The 25,484-nt window shown below is 37.7% G+C and overlaps 1 protein-coding gene, 1 long non-coding RNA gene and 1 pseudogene across 2 annotated transcripts in view; all 3 read left to right on the top strand.

The window, feature by feature from the left end:
- Positions 1–23,058, top strand: part of LOC137941002 (nuclear poly(A) polymerase 4-like) — a 30,099-nt gene extending 7,041 nt beyond the window's left edge. Inside the window, exon 12 of the mRNA XM_068786189.1 lies at positions 23,032–23,058. The gene's annotated coding sequence lies outside the window, so the exon portion shown is untranslated. The remainder of the gene's footprint in view (positions 1–23,031) is intronic.
- LOC137940759 (probable pectinesterase 53) lies at positions 3,820–4,751 on the top strand (annotated as a pseudogene).
- Positions 19,197–20,376, top strand: LOC137940001 (uncharacterized). Its single transcript, XR_011110297.1, has 3 exons — positions 19,197–19,285; positions 19,504–19,683; positions 19,772–20,376. It is a non-coding gene; the product is annotated as an uncharacterized lncRNA (long non-coding RNA).
- Positions 23,059–25,484: the final 2,426 nt, after the last annotated feature.

Genomic DNA, 25,484 nt, shown 5'->3' with positions numbered 1-25,484 from the left:
GCCTGCTTTTTTCAAAATTGGGTTTTACTATATCTTTTTCCTACTTAATTATGATGAGTATCCCCAGTTCATCCGGTGCTAACGTTTTCAAGTTGAAACCACCTCACTTGGCCTTTTAAATTTCTTTGTTATGTTGTAATGGGTATCTGAAGTTTGCTAGATACTGGAAGATGCAGTAGGAATGGAAATTTTATCCTCTACTCATTGCTGACGTATCATTTCTAGAGCCTGGACCTGACTTGCACCTTATTGTCTTCTCTAAACTATTGATTTGTTTCTCCATTTATTTTTTAGTTTGTATCGTGCAACTTGGATTGACATGCCTTTGGAGCATTTCTTTTAATAGAGGATACTTGCTTCAAAACACTGTTACTATGGAGAACATACTATTGTACACCTTTTCAGATTTTCTTTGTGTAATTGAGATTATTCTCTCTCTCTCTCTCTCTCTCTCTCTCTCTCTCTTTAATGTTCTCCTGTGTTGGTTAAACCAAATTTTAATTATGGAATTTGGTTGGGCATCCAATGCAACTTTCTTTTAATATAAACTATTCTGAATGTAGTCACCTGTGTCATTCGTTTGTGCAGAACTACTGTTGTATATTTGTGTAGTCTTATAGTGAATCTATAATATCTCTCCCTATAAAAGGAGCTTCAAATTTGAGTTGAATTTTCTATAACCTTTCTAAGCAATAAGTATAGATATAAGAAGGAGAATGAGGATGATCTATATGATCAGTAAACAAATGTCTCTTAGACTTTATTGGATGCTTATGTGGATTGCTAGGTTGCTTATTTTAGATTAGTTTCTGGTTTCTCAAAACTAATTGATTCATTCAATTTGCTCAGATTGATTAAGCGGGACGTTTCACTGCCATCCCTATTGTAATTAATATGCCAATCCTTCCCAGCAATGTTTACATTGTGATGTCCCTATGGCTTGAGGGGTTGCAGTTCCAGATACGTGGAACAACTCGATCAACATGTTCATGTTCTGCAAGCCAAGCATGGAATCCGTAACTTTTCTGTAAGCCAGGCATGGAAATACATATGAAGGTATGTGCTTTTGGGGAACATTACGTGTTTCGGAAACAGTATGGAAATTCGTTTCTCATGTTCGCCAAAAGCACATTCTTCCTATGTATTTTCAGATGGTTACAAGTGATGCCTTCTTGCTAGATGAGTCAGCAGCCGAAGGATAACGAAGTGTCTTAATTCTCATGAAGTCATGAATATTCTCATTTGTCGGTAAAGCCAAAATTTACATTGAAATTTGATTGTGCATCCAGTATTTCTCTAGTTCAATATAATCACTATTGCTTAATAAATGCAGAATCATGGCTAACTTGTTGATGAAAAGTTGGTGGGAGCATGCGTGTGTTGTTATGAAATCATGACTGAGGTCGGTTCCAGGTTATGTATGCTTCTGTAAGTTATCTTGAAGCTATCAAATTTACTTGATAAATTTTTAATATGAGAGTTTTCAAATGATTGGGAATTGATGAATCTTTTTTACGAGTGAATGGTTTTGTAGATGTAGTTGTACGATTTCATTGGATTTTAAGGTTTTTTTTTGTGTAATTGAGATTATTCTCTGTAAATCTCTCTCTCTCTCTCTCTCTCTCTCTCTCTTAATGTTCTTATAGTGAATCTATACTATCTCTCCCTATAAAAGGAGCTTCAAATTTGAGCTGAATTTTCTATAACCTTTCTAAGCAATAAGTATAGATATAAGAAGGAGAATGAGGATGATCTATATGATCAGTAAACAAATGTCTCCCGGACTTTATTGGATGCTTATGTGGATTGCTAAGTTGTTTATTTTAGATTAGTTTCTGGTTTCTCAAAACTGATTGATCTATTCAATTTGCGTAGATTGATCAAGCGGGACGTTTCACTGCCATCCCTATCCTAATTAATATGCCAATCCTTCCCAACAATGTTTACATTGTGATGTCCCTGTGGCTTGAGGGGTTGTAGTTCCAGATACATGGAACAACTTGATCAACATGTTCATGTTCTGCAAGCCAAGCATAGAATCCACATTTTTTCTGTAAACCAGGCATGGAAATACATATGAAGGTATGTGCTTTTGGGGAACATTACGTGTTTCGGAAGCAGGATGGAAATTCGTCTCTCATGTTCGCCAAAAGCACATTCTTCGTATGTATTTTCAAATGGTTACAAGTAATGTCTTCTTGCTAGACGAGTCAGCAGCCAAAGGATAAGCTACCATGGGTTATATTGCAAACTTCGATATAAACTTTATCAAGTTTATATTGCAATTTCTCCATTTGCTACATCTCACTGTATCCGGTTCCCACCATTTGAATGATCATCTAACTTGCTGGCAGACTTGTTTCTCCTTGACCATCTAATAGATGAGGGGAATTCCTTTTAAATCAATCCACATTTTCTTCTCTCTCTTGACTCTCACTTTCAAGAAATTCCAGATTAAAGCAAAGCTGGAGTTTAAACCCTAAACCCTTAAAAACCTTAAGCTGATTTCCATCGAAGCGTGGAATCGGAGAAAAGGTATTTTTCAAGAAGTTCTCTTTTTCTTTGATATTAAATTGATTTTTCAATTTGTTCGCCAAGGTGATGGTTCCTTTTTCTGTATTGAAGTTCTTTAGTGCTATGGGGTTATATGAGAGCGAGGGAATGATGACAGCCTATCTCGTTCTCCCTCTTGGTCATGCCACTAGTAACTAATCAAGAAACCATCTTTGGTTGGTAGAAAACTACTCACTTTACTGTTATAGTTGTTAGGTCCTAAACTGAACGTGTCCTACACTCTTGAGTTTGGGGACGTATCTCCTCCTATGGTGCAGCCTTTATTGAATTTTTTCCATTCAGAACCTGGGAATGATCTCTGGAAAAGAAAACCAGACTCTTCACTGTGTCAGTGCAAGGTATGCTCAATTATGCCCTTGAACACCAATCCGGACTTCCCATTCTACCTTTGGACCACCTCTGATGCATATAAAAGACAATGAAGTGCCTTTGGTCATCTTCTTGTCACAAATTCTGGTTTTTAAAGCAATTTCACTCATACTCGTAGTTACAATATCACTGTACAAAACAATGAAAATTCCCCGACGGTCAGCTGCATTGAAAGATATAGCAGCCATATTTATATAGCCAATGACTTTCTTGCATTTCTGAGTCCGCATAATCAGTATTTGATCGTTTCCTGGATGACCTTGATTGGTCTATTGAGACCTTTTTTTAGTGAATCTAAATGGCACTCTGCTTGTGATCCCCAACCAAACTGGTTTGCCATCAAATTCTGTGAGTACTGAGGTGACGTAGTGGTGGGGGTGCGAACGGAAGACCCACTCTCTTCGCTCATCGCTCAGCTGAAGTAATGAGGAAAAGTGGATTCATGCGGGCGCACACGGTTTGAAATAAACCTCTGATATCAATGCCCGCATGACTGGAAGATCACCTTTTCTGGATGAAAAGACTCAGAAGCAACCTGAGTACGCAGTCCTCCTTGTGATCTTCCATTGTCATAGTACGGCGACAGGGGAGCCGCGAGTGGGTGGTTGGTTCAGCCACTCCATAAGTTCGTGAGGGAGGGTGGGTCCCAGCCACGGCGAGGCCCCTAGACGTGGGGCGGCAGTGTTGGCTCCTCTAGAATATATTCTTGCCCAGATACAGAAACAGGAAGAGAGAGACCCGATCACGGGCAACCAAAAGCCACCGAACAAGAATAAGAACAAGAACCAAAGCAGCATTTAATAAATCAAAACCAAACAAAAGGTTGCTCTCTGTGGTGGACAATCAACTACCCTCCGCAGTGGGCTGACCCATGAACTCTTTCACTTACTTTCCCCCTCCCCCTCTCTTTCATACATTCTCTGTCCGTCCAAGGAGGAAGCTGCCTGCTGGAACATATAAAATTTCTCCGTATGCTGAACAACTCTGCTTCTGTTGCGCCTCTTCCCTTTACTCGATCACCATCTCTATTTCCATGTCTAGGTTTGTACAGTGTCTTTGCGTTATATTTCTTCTCATCCTTCTTGACCCTCCTCCACATGTTCTTTCCCACAGCAAAGGACTCAGACCCGGCAGGTTGCCGGCGAAGCCACTGCCGGCTAACGCCACTTGTACCCAATTGGTAGAGCAGCAGTTCATGCGGTGGGTTCGCTTCGTCGGAAGGCTCAGGCATTCCCTCTTCCACACCCGGAAGAATAAGATTTTCCCTTCGTACACTCTGGTAATCAACAAAAAACGGTCAAAAGGAGACTTTACTTCCATCCAGGCTGCCATTGATTCACTTCCTTTCATTAACATTGTGAGAGTAGTGATTAGAGTTCACGCTGGAGTTTACACGTGATTTCCAATTCTTTTTCCTGTCTTTGATTCTCCATTTGCTGCTTTTGTTCATCTGTTGACATATGTGATGCAAATTGGTGTAATACCTGAAGTAAAAGGTTTCTTCGATTTTATCTAGCTAATTATACTGAAGTATCTCCTCCAGAGTCGTGTGAAACCGTCCTTCATCTTTTTGTGATGGACGTTCTATCTACTGGACTTCATTTTTAACAGGCTGAAAACTGATCAGGGAAAAAGTGAATATTTCTCCATTGAAAGCTTTCATAACAATAGAAGGAGCAGGAGCAGATGTTACTGTAGTTCAATGGGGAGACACAGCTCAGACACTTGGACCAAAATGACAGCCTACTGGGACCTTCAACTCTGCCACATTTGCCGTGAATTCTCTTACTTTATTGCCAAGAACATAACCTTCAAGGTAAAGTAGGCAGGAAAAAAAAAAGTAAGAAAGAGAAGATTCCAACTTAGAATTTGCTTTTACTCATTAACTACTTTCGCCTTACTGAAATGAGAAGCAAATTACTGTTCTCCGTACTATTTCCCCAAAATCTAGTTTCTCTGTTCTTCTAAAATTTGCTCTGTTCTGCAACCACCATGCTTTTTACAATCATGTCAACATATGCGAGGATTCTTCTCCCATTTGTTGTTGAGTTCTAACTATCGAATCCACAAGCTGGTCGCTCCCGGTTACCATGGTTTTATGACTCGGGATCGGAGCATCCTTTTTAGTAATTAAATTCATATCACCAGAGCATCCTTCACATGCAATATATAACATTTACGATGGTTCTCCTGCTTTTTGCTTGCCCAGGATATATACTTTAATTGTTCTTTGAAGGATAATGTATTTTTCTCGTCTTTTCCCCGTTTAGTGGGTTTTGGCCATATGACTGATTCTAACAATCTCCTGCACTTCTCCTTACAGAACACTACCCCTATCCCTCCACGAGGAGCTGCAGGAAAGCAAGCAGTTGCGTTAAGAATATCAGCAGATACTGCTGCCTTCTTAGGTTGTAAGTTCTTAGGAGCTCAAGATACACTGTATGATCATCTGGGCAGGCATTATTACAAAGACTGTTATATAGAGGGCTCTGTAGATTTCATCTTCGGAAATGGGCTCTCCCTTTTTGAGGTAGATTCTCATCCCGATCATAGTTGACATAATTGGAAGAAAACAAACTTACGTCTTCCTTGTATTTTAAGTTTCGATGTCTCAATCTACAGAGTGTGGCAGATAAAATTGAATGCAATTTGCTACTAACAGGCCATGGATAGTTTTACAGATGCTGTGGGCAGTCCATGATAAGAAAAGCTGATGCTGGTTGTTTATGGAAAAAGAGGGCTACCCATTAGAGTTTTGACAGAGGATTAAGTATCTATTAATTCAGAGAATTAAGTACTGGATATTTTGATCTGCAAAGAAGAAGAAAATCAAAAAATGGGGTGCAAGACGATCTAGTATCATTGCCATAAAATTCTGGGTATCGATAAAAATTCACTAAAGAGAATCAATTGCAAGACTCATAAGCAAGATCATTACTTATATTAGCTGTGTGAACCATCATCAACCCAACGTTGGTTTACGAAATCTGTCTTTCTTTGCAGGGTTGTCATGTACATGCCATAGCTCAGAACTATGGTGCTCTCACAGCTCAGAACAGGATGAGCCTTCTAGAAGACTGGTTTCTCATTTGTGCACTGCAAGGTGACCGGATCAGGCGTGCTCTATCTGGGTAGAGCCTGGGGCGCCTTCGCAAGAGTCGTCTTTGCCTACACATACATGGATAACATCATCATCCCCACAGGCTGGTACAACTGGGTCGACCCTAAGAGAGAATTGTAAGCTTTCTCACCTTCCTTTTCTTATACTCCCAACCACGCTTACAAAAGTAGCAACTCCATTACATGTGACGGGACCAAGAAAACTCACAGGTAATGTCTGTTGTTGACAAAGTAGAAAAAAGAGAGAAGTGAACCAGTTCCACGAACAGTGTAAAGTGGACTGCAAAGCACTTCACTCTTGTGTCACTAGGCCTCACTTTGTGTAGAAGGAAGCATTGCTTTGCTAACCTTAGGAACACAAATTTTTAGATGGCCAGATACAGATAGTTGGCAATTTTGCTCTTTTTGTGGCGAATTTATCTCACAGGTGCATGCATCAGGACTCAGATTCTTGGCATTTCGCTCCAGTCTCTGAAAGAGGCGTTGGTTCTGAATTCTGATTACCTTTCATGAAAGTCCCTGGACATTATTGACATCACATACACGGAAATGTCCACGACCTGCTTGTGAACCTGTCGGCAAGTAGAATTTTTTGAAATCATACTCTAGGGATGAAATGAGTTTAACCATTACAACCTTGCTTAGACAAGAAATTGGTGCTTCACCCAAACAGTACTAAAGGTTCATTGGTATTTTTGGTCTGAAAACAGTTCATACTACTATATCCGACTGTCCCTAATGTAAGACACGTCTGACCCATGAGTATACCGTCTTCTTAAATAGTTAGGAGAACGAAGTTAAAAAAGGGACCAGCATAAAGTGTTAAGGAATAGTCTCACATAGATTAGTGAAAATAAAGATCTTGAGTTTATTAGTTAGGAGAGAGACTTCGTAAATTGGCTATTCAATTTAGGGCAAACTTAGGAAGAGCCTTGGACCAAACTTCACATGGTATCAGAGCAGGTACTCGTATGAGGGCCTCCACCCAAATTATCCACTTGCAGAGCTACAAAATAGGGCCTACACGTGAGGGGGAGTGTTAAGGAATAGTCCCACATGGATTAGTGAGTACAAAGATCTTGAGTGTATTAGTTGGGAAAGAGGCTTCCCAAGTTGGCTAATTATTTTATTTTTTTTGTAAACAAATAAAACGATTAGAGCATTTTTATCCGTTATAAAGACTTTGACAAAAATCATTCTCACAATAAGCGACATGGGTTTGTGGTTGAGGTGACAGGAAGAAATAAAGTTTTTTTTTTTTTTCAAGAACAAGAAGATATAGATACGTCCCAAAGTTTGTTCAATTAGGCACCAAGAACCTATGAAACTCACAAATTATTTGGGGGATAATAAGAAGGGTTTTCATAACAAAATACCTTAAGTTGGTTCATCATTTCAATTGTTGCATCCAGATCACCACCTCTAGCACAATAGACATCAACAAGAGATTGACCAGAAACTCCAGGAAAAGTAGTTGCAAGAAAGGCCTAATCATATTCAAATTCGTCAACAACATTTGGCCTTTCAGTTTCATCATCTTTGTTCTTCAGAGTTCAATCTTCTAAACTCAGTTTGTTAAACTGAGAAGCATCCACATGACTCTTTGCACTCCCAGATGTTCTATTACATGTTTCATAGTCTGAAATAGTTCATACTTACACATGCGTGGCCTAATCTTTGAGACAAACATTGTTAGTTGTTCCTTTAGGTTTGACCATTATCTAGGCTAGGAGTTCTATACCAGTAATTGACTACTATGAAGTTCAACTATTTCAGAGTTTTTCAGCAATGGAGAAGAAGGAAGTTGAAAATATCCGCTCCCTCGGAGTCTGCTCTTGCTACAACTAAAGAAGCTCAATCTCATGCATCGGGCAGATGATTTGAAGAAATTCAGACCAGAGATTTTGAGTGATTTCCATTGCAGAAATTTTTTCTTTGTTTCTAATATGCTAGTTTAATTATTAGTAAATTATAATTGATTTTGGCCAAATGGGGGAGTGTTGGAATAGTCCCATATGGATTACTGATTACCAAGATCTTTGTACTCACTAATCTATGTGGGACTATTCCTTATCACTCTCCCTCACATGTAAACCCTCTTTTGTGGCTCTGCAAATGGATAATTTGAGTGGAGGTCAACATATGAGTACCTACGCTGATACCATGTTTCAACCTTGCTCATTATAGCATGAGACTTTCCTTTATATCTTCAGAAGTATCATTAGACTTGGTCTGTTTGTTTGCCCATCTTGTGAGTGGCACAAATGAATCAGCATATGGATTGAGTGGCAATTTTGTGCCATTCTCAAGAGGGGCAGATAAACAAAACAAGTCTAATGATACTTCTGACGATATAAAAGAAACTCCCTATGCTATAATGAGCAAGACTGAAACATGGTATTAGCGCAAGTACTCATATGTGGGCCTCCTCCCAAATTTCACTCTTGCAGAACCAAAAAGTAGGGCCTACATGAGAGGGAGAGTGTTAAAGAATAGTCCCACATGGATTAGTGAGTACAAAAATCTTGAGTTTAATTGTTAGGAAAGAGGCTTCCTAAGATGGCTAATCATTTTTTTTTTTTTTTTGGGTAAACAAATAAAACGATTGGAGAATTTTGAATCTGTAATAAAGACTTCGACAAAAATCATTCTCACAATGAGCAACACATGAGTTTGTGATTGAAGTGAGAGGAAGCTACAAAGTTTTTTTTTTTTTTCCAAGAACAAGAAGATATAGATACGTCCCATAGTTTGTTTAATTAGGCACCAAGAACCTGCTGAAACTCACAAATTATTTGGGGGATAATAAGAAGGGTTTTTCATATCAAAATACCTTAAGTCGGTTCATCATTTCAATTGTTGCATCCATATCACCACCTCTAGCAAAGTAGACATCAACAAATAACTGATCAGAAACTCCAGGAAAAGTAGCTGCAAGAAAGGCCTAATCATATTTAAATTCGTCAACAACATTTGGCCTTTCAGTTTCATCATCTTGGTTCTTCAGAGTTGAATCTTCTAAACTTAGTTTGTTAAACTGAGAAGCATCCACATGACTCTTTGCAATCCCAGATGCTCTATTACATGTTTCACAATCTGAAATAGTTCATACTTACACATGCGTGGCTTAATCTTTGAGGCAAACATTGTTAGTTGTTCTTTTAGGTTTGACCCATTATCTAGGCTAGGAGTTCTATACCAGTAATTGACTACTATGAAGCTCAACTATTTCAGAGTTTTTCAGCAATGGAGAAGAAGGAAGTTGAAAATATCCGCTCCCTCAGAGTCTGCACTTGCTACAACTAAAGAAGCTCAATCTCATGCATCGGGCTGATGATTTGAAGAAATTCAGCCCAGAGATTTTTGAGTGATTTCCGTTGTAGAAATCTTTTCTTTGTTTGTTATATGCTAGTTTAATTATTAGTAAATTATAATTGGTTTTGGCCAAAAGGAGGTGTTAAGGAATAGTCCCACTTGGATTAGTAAGTACAAAGATCCCTCATTTGTGGCTCTGCAAGTAGTTCTTTGTACTCACTAATCCATGTGGGACAATTCCTCGTACTCACTAATCCATGTGGGACTATTCCTTAACACTCCCCCTTTTGGCCAAAATCAATTATAATTTATTAATAATTAAACTGGCATATAACAAACAAAGAAAAAATTTCTGTAATGGAAATCATTGAAAATCTTTGGGCTGAATTTCTTCAAATCATCAGCCCGATACATGAGATTGAGTTTCTTTAGTTGTAGCAAGATTAGACTCCGAGGGAGCAGATATTTTCAACTTCCTTCTTCTCCATTGCTGATAAACTCTGAAATAGTTGATCTTTATAGTAGTCAATTACTGGCATATAACTCCTAGCCTAGATAATGGGTCAAACCTAAAGGAACAAATAACAATGTTTGTCTCAAAGATTAAGCCACACATGTGTAAGCATGAACTATTTTAGACTGAGAAACATGTAATAGAGCAATTGGGATTGCAAAGAGTAATGTGGATGCTTCTCAGTTTAACAAACTGAGTTTAGAAGATTACTCTGAAGAACCAAGATGATGAAACTGAAAGGCCAAATGTAGTTGATGAATTTGAATATGATTAGGCCTTTCTTGTAGCTACTTTTCTTGGAGTTTCTGATCAATCTCTTGTTGATCTTTACTTTGCTAGAGGTGGTGATTTAGATGCAACAATTGAAATGATGAACCAACTTAAGGTATTTTGATATGAAAAACCCTACTTATTATCCTTCAAATAATTTGTGAGTTTTACAGGTTCTTGTTGCCTAATTGAACAAACTTTGGGACGTATCTATATCTTCTTGTTCTTGAAAAAAATAAAAACAAAAAACTTTGAAGCTTCTTGTCACTTCAACTACAAACCCATGTGTTACTTATTGTGAGAATGATTTTTGTTGTAGTCTTTATTAAGGATTAAAAATGCTCATTGTTTTATTTGTTTAGAAAAAAAAATGATTTGCCAACTTAGGAAGCCTCTTTCCTAACTAATAAGCTCAAGATTTTTATACTCACTAATCCATGTGGGATTATTCTTTAGCACTCCGCCTCTCATGTAGGCCTTACTTTGTGGCTCTGCAAGTGTATAATTTGGGTGGAGGCTCACATATGAGTACCTTCTCTAATCGTTTCAGTCCTGCTCATTATAGCATGGGGAGCTTCCTTTATATCTTCAGAAGTATCATTAGACTTGTTTTGTTTGTTTGCCCCTCTTGAGAGTGGCACAAAATCGCCACTCAATCTATATGTTGATCAATTTGTGCCACTCCCTAGATGGGCTAACAAATAGACCAAGTATAACGATACTTTTGAAGATATAAAGGAATGTCCCATGGTATAATGAACAAGGCTGAAGCATGATATCAGTATAGGTACTCATATATTGACATCCACCCAAATTATCCACTTCCAGAGCTACAAAAGAGGGCCTACACGTGAGGGAGAGTGTTAAGGAATAGTCCCACATGGATTAGTGAGTACAATAATGAGTACAAAGATCTTTGTACTCACTAATCCATGTGAGACTATTCCTTAACACTCCTCCTTTTGACCAAAATAAATTATATTTTACTAATAATTAAACTAGCATATAAAAAAAAAAAAAGATTTATGCAATGGAAATCACTCAAAATCTTTGGGCTGGATTTCTTCAAATCATCAGTCCGATGCATGAGATTGAGCTTTTTTGTTGTAGCAAGGGCAGACTCCGAGGAAGTGGATATTTTCAACTTCCTTCTTCACCATTGCTGAAAAACTCTGAAATAGTTGAGCTTCACAGTAGTCAATTACTGGTATAGAACTGCTAGCCTAGATAATGGGTCCTAAGGTGGGGTTAGTCAACTTGATGCAGAAGATGAACTTCAACCGCATTACTCAGTTCATCTCCTGACGTCGTTGGTGGAGCACCAGCCTCTAATTCATGTTGATGAATAAGATGAATCCGAAAATCATCTCCACGGTTTAATTTCGAGAATTCAGATTCTGTAGGGTATTGCGAATCATCCAGATAAAGTGGGCAGCGTGGCGCTTCGAACCCTCGTCGAATTTTTTTTTTTCGATCTCTCTCGTGCACCCTCCCTCTCTTGGTCTCCTCCTTCTCTTGTCTCTTCTTCCTCCGAAATTTTTTTCCTCTCTCGGTCTCCGTTTCGCTTCTCTCCCTCTCGCCGCCGCTTCCGCCGCCGCTTCCGTAGCCACCGCCACACCTAATCCTTTCCCCCACGCATCGCCTTCGCCTCGTCGTACCCCAGCCAGAGTAGTTGCTCTGAACCCTCTCCCGTCGTCGTTACTCCCCTACTACCGCTTGCTACCGTCAGATCAGCCGGCCACGGTTCTCGCCGGCGCAGCACAGAACCCCCCCGGATACCTAAGTTGAGGGGGAAAATTATTTTCCCCCCTCGACACCCCATCCCGCACAGCGTGCAAACTCGCACATGCGGTTCACACGTGTGAGTTTCGCATGTGCGGTTTTTTTATAAAAAAAAAACTTGCAAATCCTATTCTCAACCACTGGTTTTCCTCTGGACTATGCAATTTTGTCTGCCCCAACCTCCTCTAGTGTTGTTTTTCCTCCAGACGACGCAATAATACGCAAATATATAGTGTGTTAAAGTTAGCATTTGATCAATATTTGCTGTTTATTTATTATTTTTTTATAATTAATCATGTGCACAATTAATTGGCTCACGTAATTACTGTATTAATATATAATAAACTACAATCATTAAATAATATAATACTAATTTAATTAATTAGTATATTAATATATTTGAATTATACATTAAATTACTTATTCATGTAGTAATCATGTTTGTTTTACCTAATATGGGGTTTAAGTATTATGTTTTAATTAAGTATACTATTACAAGTTACTCATTTTCTTGTTTTTTATATTGTTCTCATTTTCGGGCACTAACACTTGGAAACTGTTTTCCAGTGCACATAAACTCGTTCACACTAACACCAAGTTTGAAGTTAAATTTCATGTAGATGAATGAAATGAATTTGAAGTAGGAGATGAAGATGAAGTTCAAATTTTAAGTTTGTTGACTAACCCCCCTAAAAGAACAACTAACAATGTTTGTCTCAAAGATTAAGCCACGCATGTGTAAGTATGAACTATTTCAGATTGTGAAACATGTAATAGAGCATCTGGGATTGCGAAGAGTCGTGTGGATGCTTCTCAATTTAACAAACTAAGTTTAGAAGATTCAACTCAGAAGAACCAAGATGATGAAACTGAAAGGCCAAATGTTGTTGACGAATTTAAATATGATTAGGCCTTTCTTGCAACTACTTTTCCTAGAGTTTCTAATCAGTCACTTGTCGATGTCTACTTTGCTAGAGGTGGTGATCTAGATGCAACAATTGAAATTATGAACCAACTTAAGGTATTTTGATATGAGAAACCCATCTTATTATCCCTCAAATAATTTGTGAGTTTCAGTAGGCTGTTGGTGCCTAATTGAACAAACTTTGGGACGAATCTATATCTTCTTGTTCAAAAAAAAAAAAAAAACTTTGCAGCTTCCTGTCACTTTAACCACAAACCCATGTGTTGCTTATTGTAAAAATAATTTTTGTCGTAGTCTTTATTACGGATTTAAAATGCTCCAAACGTTTTATTTGTTTACCAAAATAAAAAAAAATAATTAACTAACTTAGGAAGCCTCTTTCCCAATTGTACTCACTAATTCATATGGGATTATTCCTTAACACTCCCCCTCAGGTGTGGGCCTTCTCTACAAATGGATAATTTGGGTGGAGGCCAACATATGAGTACCTGCACTGATACCATGCTTCAGCCTTGCTCATTATAGCATGAGACTTTCGTTTATATCTGCAGAAGTATCATTAGACTTGGTCTGTTTGTTTGCTCATCTTGGGAGACGCACAAATGGATCGGCAAATGGATTGAGGGGCGATTTTGTGCCATTCTCAAGAGGGGCAGAGTCTTTATTCAAGTCTAATGATACTTCTGAAGATATAAAAAAAAGTCCCCATGCTATAATGACCAAGACTGAAACATGGTATTAGAGCAGGTACTCATATGTGAGCCTCCACTCAAATTATAAACTTGTAGAGCCAGAAAGTAGGGCCTACACGAGAAGGAGAATATTAAGGAATAGTAGTTTGGAGATATTGAGTTTATTAGTTATGAAAGAGGTTTCCTAAGTTGGCTAATCATTTTTTTTTGTAAACAAATAAAACGATTGGAGCATTTTAATCCGCAATAAAGACTACAACAAAAATCATTCTCACAATAAGCAACATATGGGTTTGTGGTTGAACTGACAAGAAGCTACAAAGTTTTTTTTTATTTTTTTCTAGAACAAGAAGATATAGATTTGTCCCAAAGTTTGTTCAATTAGGCACCATGAACCTGTTGAAACTCACAAATTATTTGGGGGATAATAAGAAGGGTTTTTAATATAAAAATACCTTAAGTTGGTTCATCATTTCAATTGTTACATCCAGATCACCACCTCTAGCAAAGTAGACATCAACAAGAGACTGATAAAAAACTACAGGAAAAGTAGCTGCAAGAAAGGCCTAATCATATTCAAATTCGTCAATAACTATTGGCCTTTTAGTTTCATCATTTGGGTTCTTCGTAGTTGAATCTTCTAAACTTGGTTTGCTAAACTGAGAAGCATCCATATGACTCTTTGCTATCCTAGATGCTCTATTACATGTTTCACAGTTTGAAATAGTTCATACTTACACATGTGTGGCTTAATCTTTGAGACAAACATTATTAGTTGTTCTTTAGGTTTGACCCATTATCTAGGCTAGGAGTTCTATACCAGTAATTATTTTTTAAATGATGCTGAATTTTATTAAGAGAGAGCTCAAACGAGCAAATTACAAGGGGGAAAGCCTTCCCAAACAATGAATTCTATACACTAGTAATTGACTATGAAGCTCAACTATTTCAGAGTTTCTTAGCAATGGAGAAGAAGGAAGTTGAAAATATCCTCTCCCTCAGAGTCTGCTCTTGCTACAACTAAAGAAGCTCAATCTCATGCATCGGACTGATGATTTAAAGAAATTGAACCTAGAGATTTCTAGTGATTTCGTTGTAGAGATCTTTTCTTTGTTTGTTATATATGCTTGTTTAATTATTAGTAAATTATAATTGATTTTGGCCAAAAGGGAGAGTGTTAAGGAATAGTCCCACGTGGATTAGTAAAGTACAAAGATCCCTCTTTCGTGGCTCTGCAAGTGGTTCTTTGTACTCACTAATCGATATGGGACTATTTCTTAACACTCCCCTCATGTGTAAGCCCTCTTTTGTGGCTCTTCAAATAGATAATTTGGGTGAAGGTCAACATATGAGTACCTGCACTGATACCATGCTTCAGCCTTGCTCATTTTAGCATGAGACTTTCCTTTATATCTTCAGAAGTATCATTAGACTTGGCTGTTTGTTTGCCAATCTTGGGAGTGGCACAAATGGATCAGCATATGGATTTAGGGGCGATTTTGTGCCACTCGCAAGAGGGGTAGACAAACAAAACAAGTCTAATGATACTTCAGAAGATATAAATAAAAGTCCTCATATTATAATGAGCAAGACTGAAACATGGTATTAGAGCAAATTATACACTTGCAGAGCTACAAAGTAGGGCCTATACGAGAAGGGGAGTGTTAAGGAATAGTCTCATATGGATTAGTGAGTTTGGAGATCTTGAGTTTATTAGTTATGAAAGAAGTTTCCTAAGTTAGCTAATCATTTTTTTTAAACAAATAAAACGATTGGAGCATTTTAATACGTAATAAAGACTACGACAAAAATCATTCTAACAATAAGCAACATATGGGTTTGTGGTTGAACTGACAAGAAGCTACAAAGTTTTTTTTTTTTTTTTTTTCTAGAATAAGAAGATATAGATACGTCCTAAAGTTTGTTCAATTAGGCACGAAGAACCTGTAGAAACGCACAAATTATTATGGGGATAATGAGAAGGGTTTTTAATATCAAATTACCTTAAGTTGGTTCATTGTTTCAATTGTTGCATCCAGATCACCACCTTTAGCAAAGTAGACATCAGCAAGAGACTGAACAGAAACTCTAGGAAAAGTAGCTACAAGAAAGGCCTAATCATATTCAAATTCATCAACAACATTTGGCCTTTTAGTTTTCTTCAGAGTTGAATCTTCTAAACTCGGTTTGTTAAATTGAGAAGCATCCACATGACTCTTTGCAATCCCAAATGCTCTATTACATGTTTCACAATCTGAACTAGTTCATACTTACACATCATGTGGCTTAATCTTTGAGACAAACATTATTAGTTGTTCCTTTAGGTTTGACCCATTATCTAGGCTAGGAGTTCTATACCAGTAATTGACTACTATGAAGCTCAACTATTTTAGAGTTTCTCAGTAGTGGAAAAGAAGGAAGTTGAAAATATCCGCTCCCTTGGGGTCTGCTCTTGCTGCAGCTAAAGAAGCTCAATCTCATGCATCGGGCTGATGATTTGAAAAAATTCTGCCTAGAGATTTTGAGTGATTTCCGTTGTAGAAATCTTTTCTTTGTTTGTTATATGCTAGTTTAATTATTAGTAAATTATAATTGATTTTGGCCAAAAGGGGGAGTGTTAAAGAATAGTCCCACATGGATTAGTAAGTACAAAAATCCCTATTTTGTGGCTCTGCAAGTGTTTCTTTGTACTCACTAATCCATGTGGGAGTGTTCCTTAACACTCCCCCTCACGTGTAAGCCCTCTTTTGTGGCTCTGCATATGTATAATTTGGGTGGAGGTCGACATATGAGTACCTGCACGAATACTATGCATCAACCTTTCTCATTATAGCATGAGACTTTGCTTTATATCTTCAGAAGTATCATTAGACTTGTTCTGTTTGTTTACCCATCTTGGGAGTGGCACAAATGGATTGATGGGCGATTTTGTGCAACTCTCAAGTGGGGTAGACAAACAAAACAAGTCCAATGATACTTCTGAAGATATAAAGGAAACTCCCCATGCTATAATGAGCAAGACTGAAACATGGTAGTAGAGCAGGTACTCATATGTGGGCCTCCACCTAAATCATACACTTGCAGAGCCACAAAGTAGGGCTTACATGAGAGGGAGAGTGTTAAAGAATAGTCCCACATGGATTAGTGAGTAAAAAAATCTTGAGTTTATTAGTTGGGAAAGAGGCTTCATAAGTTGGCTAATTATTTTTTGTGTTTTTGGTAAACAAATAAAAGGATTGGAGCATTTTTAATCCATAATAAAGAGTACGAAAAAAAATCATTCTCACAATAAGCAAAGCATGGGTTAGTGATTGAAGTGATAGGAAGCTACAAAGTTTTTTTTTTTTTTTTTTTTCATGAACAAGAAGATATAGATACGTCCTAAAGTTTGTTCAATTTGGCACCAAGAACCTGTTGAAACTCACAAATTATTTGGGGGATGATAAGAAGGGTTTTTCATATCAAAATACCTTTAGTAGGTTTATCATTTCAATTGTTGCATCCTAATCACCACCTCTAGCAAAGTAGACATCAACAAGAGACTGATCAGAAACACCAAGAAAAGTAGCTGCAAGAAAGGCCTAATCATATTCAAATTCGTCAACAACATTTGGCCTTTCAGTTTCATCATCTTGGTTCTTCAAAGTTGAATCTTCTAAACTCAGTTTGTTAAACTGAGAGGCATCCACAAAACTCCTTGCAATCCCAGTTACTCTATTACATGTTTCTCAATCTGAAATAGTTCATACTTACACATGCGTGGCTTAATATTTGAGACAAACATTATTAGTTGCTCCTTTAGGTTTGACCCATTATTTGGGTTAGGAGTTCTATACTAGTAATTGACAACTATGAAGCTCAACTATTTCAGAGTTTCTCAGCAATGGAGAAGAAGGAAGTTGAAATATCCGCTCCCTCGGAGTCTGCTCTTGCTACAACTAAAGAAGCTCAATCTCATGCATCGGGTTGATGATTTGAAGAAATTCAGCCCAGAGATTTTGAGTGATTTTCGTTGCAGAAATCTTTTCTTTGTTTTTTATATGCTAGTTTAATTATTAGTAAATTATAATTTATTTTGGCCAAAAGGGGGGGTGTTAAGGAATAGTCCCACATGGATTAGTGAGTACAAATGGATCAACATATGGATTGAGTGGCGATTTTGTGCCACTCTCAAGAAGGACAGACAAACAAAACAAGTCCAATGATACTTCTGAAGATATATAGGAAACTTTCCTTGCTATATGAGCAAGACTAAAACATGGTATTAAAGCAGGTACTCATATGTGGGCCTCCACCCAAATTATACACTTGCAGAGCCACAAAGTAGGGCCTACATGAGAGAGAGAGTATTAAAGAATAGTACCACATAGATTAGTGAGTACAAAAATCTTGAGTTTAATAGTTGGGAAAGAGGCTTCCTAAGTTGGTTGATCATTTTTTTTTTTTTGGTAAACAAATAAAACGATTCATGCATTTTTAATCCGTTATAAAGACTACGAAAAAAATCATTCTCACAATAAGCAAAGCATGGGTTAGTTGTTGAAGTGATAGGAAGCTACAAAGTTTTTTTTTTGTTTTTTCAAGAACAAGAAGATATAGATACGTCCCAAAGTTTTTTCAATTAGGCACCAAGAACCTGCTGTAACTCACAAATTATTTGGGGGATAATAAGAAGGGTTTTTCATATCAAAATACCTTAAGTTGGTTCATCATTTCAATTGTTGCATCCAGATCACCACCTCTAGCAAAGTAGACATCAGCAAGTGACTGATCAGAAACACCAGGCAAAGTAGCTGCACGAAAGGCCTAATCATATTCAAATTCATCAACAACATTTGGCCTTTCCAGTTTAATCATCTTGGTTCTTCAGAGTTGAATCTTCTAAACTCAGTTTGTTAAACTAAAAAGCATCCACATGACTCTTTGCAATTCCAGATGCTCTATTACATGTTTTACAATCTGAAATAGTTCATACTATCACATGCGTGGCTTAATCTTTGAGACAAGCATTGTTAGTTGTTCCTTTAGGTTTGACCCGTTATCTAGGCTAGGAATTCTATATCAGTAATTGACTACAATGAAGCTCAACTTTTTCAAAGTTTCTTAGCAATGGAGAAGAAGGAAGCTGAAAATATTCGCTCCCTCTGAGTCTGCTCTTCTACAACTAAAGAAGCTCAATCTCATGCATCGGGCTGATGATTTGAAGAAATTCAGCTCAGAGATTTTGAGTGATTTCCATTGCAGAAATCTTTTCTTTGTTATTTATATGCTAATTTAATTTTTAGTAAATTATAATTGATTTTGGCCAAAAGAGGGAGTGTTAAGGAATAGTCCCACATGGATTAGTGAGTACAAAGATCCCTCTTTTTTCGCTCTGCAAGTGGTTCTTTGTACTCACTAATCCATGTGAGACTATTCCTCAACACTCCCCCTCATGTATAAGCCCTTTTTTGTGGCTCTGCAAGTGGATAATCGGTTTTATTTGCATCTTGTTCCTCCTACAATGTTTTCATTCTTTTTTTTTTTTTTTTTTTTTTTTGTGGGTTATTGAGTGTTCAGGAGATTGAACTTAATAACGCCCATTGGAGTGTGCTGTTTGAGCCTTATCATTTTTTTGAAGTATATAGGAATTATCTACAAGTTGACATAGTTGCAGCTGATGCTGATGATCTTCGTGCCTGGGAGGGTTGGATAGAATCACGGTTGAGGCAGCTCACTCTCAAGGTAAACTTCTATGCTTTTAAGTTTATTATCTGTGCTTCCAAGATGAAACTGACTGGGAGATCTTTCTAGTGAACATCTTGTGCTCGGTGTTTGGTGCTTGTGATAGAAGTCGATTTAGTCAAAGATACTTATGTTCTTTCTGATACACATACATCTGTGGGAATATTTTACCACAGTCCGTCTTTTTCTTGAAACTGATTGGCACCACCTTCTCTCAGATTGAGCGGGATACATGTGGGATGTTGCAGTGCCATCTATACCCTATCGAATATGTGGATCCATGCGAGCAATCTGCACATTGTGCTTTTTTTATGGGTCTACATAGGAAAGAAGGGATCCGGATTCAGGAAGGCCAGCAATTTGACATTCGTGGAACTGTAGATGCATTCAAGCACTAGGTAAATATGTATATCTTTTGGAAGCTGGGCATGGATATATATGTTTCTCATGTTCGTAGAAAGCACATTCCTTTATATGTATTTCCAGATGGTTACAAGCGGCATCATTTTGCAAGACCTGCCAGCGACAACCATCAGCAGCTGCAGCATTATGAAGTGGCTTCTTCTTGTGAAGTCAGTGAAGAGAAACAGCTGAAGAGGAAGTTTCTATGGAATGAAGAAAATGCTAAGGTGTTATCTAAACGTCCTGCTATGTAATAGCCCAGCCAGGCAGAAGATCGCTTCTTTAGCTGTGTCTACAAATGATAGTGGTCCTGGACATGCTTATCCTACTGAAGTTGGGACTTGCAATCACGCCAGTTCTTTTATATCATCTCCGCATCGAGATTATAAGAAGAAAAAATAGGCTGATAGAAGACTATTGAAGTGCTCATCAGTCTGTCCTGATAATCAGCAGAAGTCTTCGTCTGCTCGAGCTTTCATTGCTTATAGCTGCCTAAATCGGCATGATTTCACACTGGAAGATGTAGTTCCTCCGATTTTGTTAATCAAACAAGTCCAGACTAATTGTTGCCGCAAACAGGAATGGAGATTCAGTGATTTTGTTAATCAAATAAGTCCAGACTAATTGCACGTTGATTCTTTGAAGCCGAACATGGCACTTGGGATGGTAATGGCTATGCATGGTGAGGTTAGCACAGAACCGGTGTCACAGAAGCCGGTTATAAGGAATGCGTTTTAATTCACTATAAACTTTTTGGCTAAAATTAATTGTTTTAATTTTGTACTGTCTTGTTTGTTCTTTCCTTGGCCATTGCTGTCACTAGGGGTGGCATCGAGCCGAGCCTGAACCTGCCTAAGTTCGAGTCGAGCTTGATTTAAATATTTCGAGCCGAGTTTCGAGCCGAGCCTCGTCTCGAGCCTAAAATTGTTATCGAGTTCGAGCCCAACGAGTTCAAGCCGAGCTCGAGCCTCAACATACATTTCAAACTTTTCAAAAAATATATATCGAATAAAATGTATATAAAATTATGCATACATTTTATATAAAATTGGGCATGACCTCTACATAAAATTGGGCATAACTTATATATATAATATGTGTATAAGATTGGGCATAACCTCTACTTAAAATTGAGCATAATCTATATATATAATACTTGTATAAAATTCGGCATGACCTTTACTTAAAATTGGGCGTAATCAATATACATAATACCTGCATAAATACTCCATAAACACTCCATAAAATTGTTTATACATTCCATAAACACTTCATAAAATTGTTTATACATTCCATAAACACTTCATAAAATTGTTTATACACTCCATAAAATAATCTAAACACTCCATACACTGCATAACATTATAAATAAACTCCATACAATAATCAAACACAACAAAATTAAATAAAATATCACTATCAATTTACAATCACCCAAATAAAAACTATAAATTCTTTAAATAAAATCATATTACTATTACATACTTACTAGAAAATTACAAGAAATATTTTAAATTTTTCTTAGGAAAATTAAATGGACCTCTTATTGCCTTTTCTAAGGAAATAAATAAAAATTAATAATTAATCTAATATATTATTATACTTATCGATAAAATTTTAATCACATAAAATGTCAAACACAAAATTACTATGAAAATTGCCTCATGCTCAAAGTATTATATCATCAACTGTCAAATACTTATTCAAAATTTTTCTATATGGTTTTCTAAACCATCTTGGCAAGAAAATCTTACTTGAAAAATTATAGGATTTTTTAAAAAGAATTTATAATTAAAAAAATATTTTGAAAAAATACGAGGCACTAATGGTCCCTATATTTCTATTAAAAATGTTTTTTCAACATTTATTGAAAAAACTAGTCTCTGGAAACGTATTTCTACTAAAATATCTTTTCAATTTATTTAAGAGTCATGAGGAAGGGACAAAGAGTTTTTTTTTTCCTTGTTTATGATCTCGCACGTAGGGGTGGCTTTGAATAAATTATATATAAAATTATGCATACATTTTTAAAAAATATAATGATAGGGGAGGTTCAGGATTGAATTTCAATAATGGATTAAAATGCACCAATATTAATATTTTTTAGTCCAATTGTTGTCTAGCTTGTTTTGTAATTTTTGAATTTGGCCATAATTTATTATGGCCTCCTTAGTGCCCCTAGATAAAAATTTATATTATAGGAAAAACTAAAAATATTTTTCCTATGATACATATTCCCAAAAAAACCTTTAAATAAAATCTTATTACTATTAGTGACTTATTAGAAAATTATAGGAAATATTTTAAAATTTTCTTAGAAAAGTTAAACGGACCTTTTATTGTCTCTTCTAGGGAAATAAATAAAAATTAATAATCAATCTAATATATTATTATACTTATCGATAAATTTTTAATTAAATAAAATATCAAACACAAAATTGCAATGAAAATTATTTCATGCTAAAAGTATTACAGCATCAACTGTTAAATACTTATTCAAAAATTTTCTATACAGTTTTCTACCCCATCTTGGTACAAAAAATCTTACTTTGAAAATTATATGATTTTTAATAAAAAATTTCAATTAGAAAAGTGTTTAAAAAAACATGAGACACTAATAGTTTATAGAAAATTATTTCTATAAAATTTATTTTTAATTTTTTCCAGAGGAAAAAGTTTTTTTTTTATTTTATGATCTCGCACGTGCGAAATCGCACGTGCGAGATCATCTTCTCGCGAGGAAGGGGGAGATTATTTCTCCCCTGTTCTGGTTTTCCGCCGAGACGACCCCGAGGGAAGGGGCTTACGCCGCCGGGGAGGATTTATCGTCGGAGATGACGGCCACGACGGAGTCGGCGGCGACGGAATCGGCGGCGACGGAAACAGAGGCGACGGCGAGGAGAGGAAGAAATCGAACGGACGGACACAGAGGCGGCCGGCGAGCAGCTGCGACGGCGGTATAGATGCCGGAGAACAGCTACGACGGCGGTATAGATGCCGGAGAACAGCTACGACGGCGGTAGAGGCGGCGACAACAACCGATGGGAGGGGTCGGCGGTGACGAGGGGGGAGGAAAAAATTTTCCCCCCCTCGCTCTCCCTCCCGCTCCCGCTCCCCCGCTCGCTCGCGATCCTGTACCGATTCATGCCGATCCGACTCATTTCGAGCCGGCTCGCGAGCCAACGAACCGAACCTAGCTTCGGTCGAGCTCGGCTCGTTAAGGTAAACGAGCCGATTTTGGTGTTCGAGCTCGGCTCGAGCTCGAAAAATAACGAATCGAACCGAGCCGATACCGAGCCGGCTCGCAAACCGGCTCGGCTCGAAGCCACCCCTAGCTGTCACAGAGTAAGTTTGAAATCAACGGCCTGAGGATGTAACCCCTATGAGCGGTATGTGAATCCGGAAAGAGGACTATCTGGGCTGAAAGCTGAAGGTGCCGCTTTGTGGAGGGTAAGTTTCTCTTCCTGTATTTTGGATTGCTTGATATTATGCGTTAGTTTGCATATGTATATCCACAAGTATAATTTATGCCGAGGGGTGGGGAAGCACCTGGACAGAGGGAATGCAGTCTACCATGCTATTGCACTTGTGTTTGTCATTGGAGCTCTGCCGTGGAAACGTTTTCCTTAGCAGCACTAGGAGCCAATGCTGGGACATTTGATTGTTCTCTGAAGCCTGCAGTTATCAATTGTTTTTTTTTTTTTTTGTCATAGTAAGGAAATGCAACATCTACAGAGTGTGATGGTCTCATGATTGGCGGTCAAAGCAATTTGTATACTTCTAAAGTTCTCTTTTATTTGTACACTGATGTTTTTCCTTTTTGTAATTGAGATTGCTCTTTGATGCCCAACCATGTTAAATGGTTACAGAAGATTTACATATTTATCAAGTGCCTGAATTCTTCTACAGTTTCACGGATGTCAAATTGTTGGCCCTTCCCGAGTCCCGACTCCCTCTTTCCATTGTAGATCCATACACGATGTGCACATTCCTACCATGGGTTATATTGCAAAGCTCGATATAAAGTTCATCAAGTTTATATTGCAATTTCTCCATTCGTTACATCTCACTGTCACCGGTTCCCACCATTTGAATGATCATCTAACTTGCTGGCAGACTTGTTTCTCCATCACCAGCTGATAGATGAGGGGAATTCCTTTTCCAATCAATCCACTTTTTCTTCTCTCTCTTGATTCTCTAGAAATTCCAGATTAAGCAATGCTGGAGCCTCTAAACCGTATTCACGGGTAGAGTCTAAACTCCCTACCTAAAAGGTTAATGCATGAAGCCAATATAAAACTTCATTGCAATTTTGTTTGAAAATTTAAATCTATGGTTGTTCCGGTTCAAGTATTGGAAATAACATGAGAAAAAAAAAGTTTTTTATGCTGAAGATGATATCTAGTTGGTTTATAATTAAGACAACTATAATTTAGATAAAAGAAAAGGTTGCGATTGGTGATTAGATGACTTCCATTTTCTGTCCCCTCCGCCTCTGGAGGGGAGGGAGGAGGATAGGGGATTGGGGTATCTGCCTGATGGAGCAAGATCTTTAAGGTTGTGGTGAATTTGTGAATCGTTTTTCCTTTAGTATTGGGGTTTCGATTTTTATTTCCTCTACTTGTACCATGGGTGACCTTCATCTTCTGCTAGCAACGAGTTACAGCTGAGTTGACCGCCATCGGCTGTGAAAAAAGTATGGGTAACGAAACAATCTCTATTGCGGGACCAACAAAATACTGATTTCCATGGAAGCTTAGAATTGGAAAAAAGGTATTTTTCAAGAATTCCTCTTTTTCTATGATATTAAATTGATTTTTCAATTCGTTCGCCAAAGGTGATGGTTCCTTTTTCTTTATTGAAGTTCCTAAGTGAGAGCAAGGAGGGAACGATGATCAAGAAATGGTTGATAGAAAACTACTCGCTTTACTGTTATAGTTGTTAGGTGCTAAACTGACGGGGTCATATCTCCTCCTATGATGCAGCCCGTTAAGATTTACTTTGAGATTTCTTCTTTAAAAGGAGAAATCATGTAAATATTATGTAAATTTGGTGATTGTGTAATCCCGTTAATTACACATAATTCTTCCATGTATATTTTATAAAACGACTATTTAAACCAATGATGTGAATGAGAAAATATAATTGAGAGTCTAGTATTATTTTTGACTTGGTATCAAAGCAGGAGAATCCTTCGCTCTATCCCGTAGTTTCTCCCGTAGCCGAATAACAGAGTTGCAACTCTGTCGCTGAAAAAAAAAAAAAACAGAGCAAGTCTGCTCCGTGAACATAGAAGACGCAGTTTGCATTTCTCTTCGGCCGACGTTGTAACACAAAACCGCCGCCACCTGAACTCCCAAAATCCACCGACGAACCACCGCCAAACCACCTTCCAGTGATCGGCACCAGCGTCACCGACGCAAAAGACTATGAGCCGCACCAACGTCTCGAGCTCAATTTATCTCCGTTGTCACCCCCACTCCGGCAGACCGTCCGGACAACGCCAACGACTGAAGCCGAACCATCGCTCGGCCTTCTAGCATACTGCTAGCCCGAACGTCGTCGGTGAAGAAGAAGTGGCACCGTCGACGAAGAAGACAAAGGTACGAAAAAAAATCGCTTACATTAACTTAGGTCCTGCATTTCTTTTTTTCTGGCGGGTCGCAACAACTTCTTGAACCAGACCGAAAACAGAGACCCAGATCACTTTTCAGATCGGATCGAAAACAGATACCCAACCCGAGTCAACCCATCTGGCAGACCGGACCGGACTGGTAAAATTTTTAAAAACCGGACC

The sequence above is a fragment of the Aristolochia californica genome, unplaced genomic scaffold, assembly GCF_029961685.1.
Source record: "Aristolochia californica isolate CCGP_79_NKW_82.1479 unplaced genomic scaffold, dmAriCali1.0.hap1 SCAF_9, whole genome shotgun sequence".
NCBI classification, from domain to species: Eukaryota; Viridiplantae; Streptophyta; class Magnoliopsida; order Piperales; family Aristolochiaceae; genus Aristolochia; species Aristolochia californica.
Note: the sequence above shows the minus strand (reverse complement) of the source record. Positions and strands in the feature narration are given on the sequence as shown.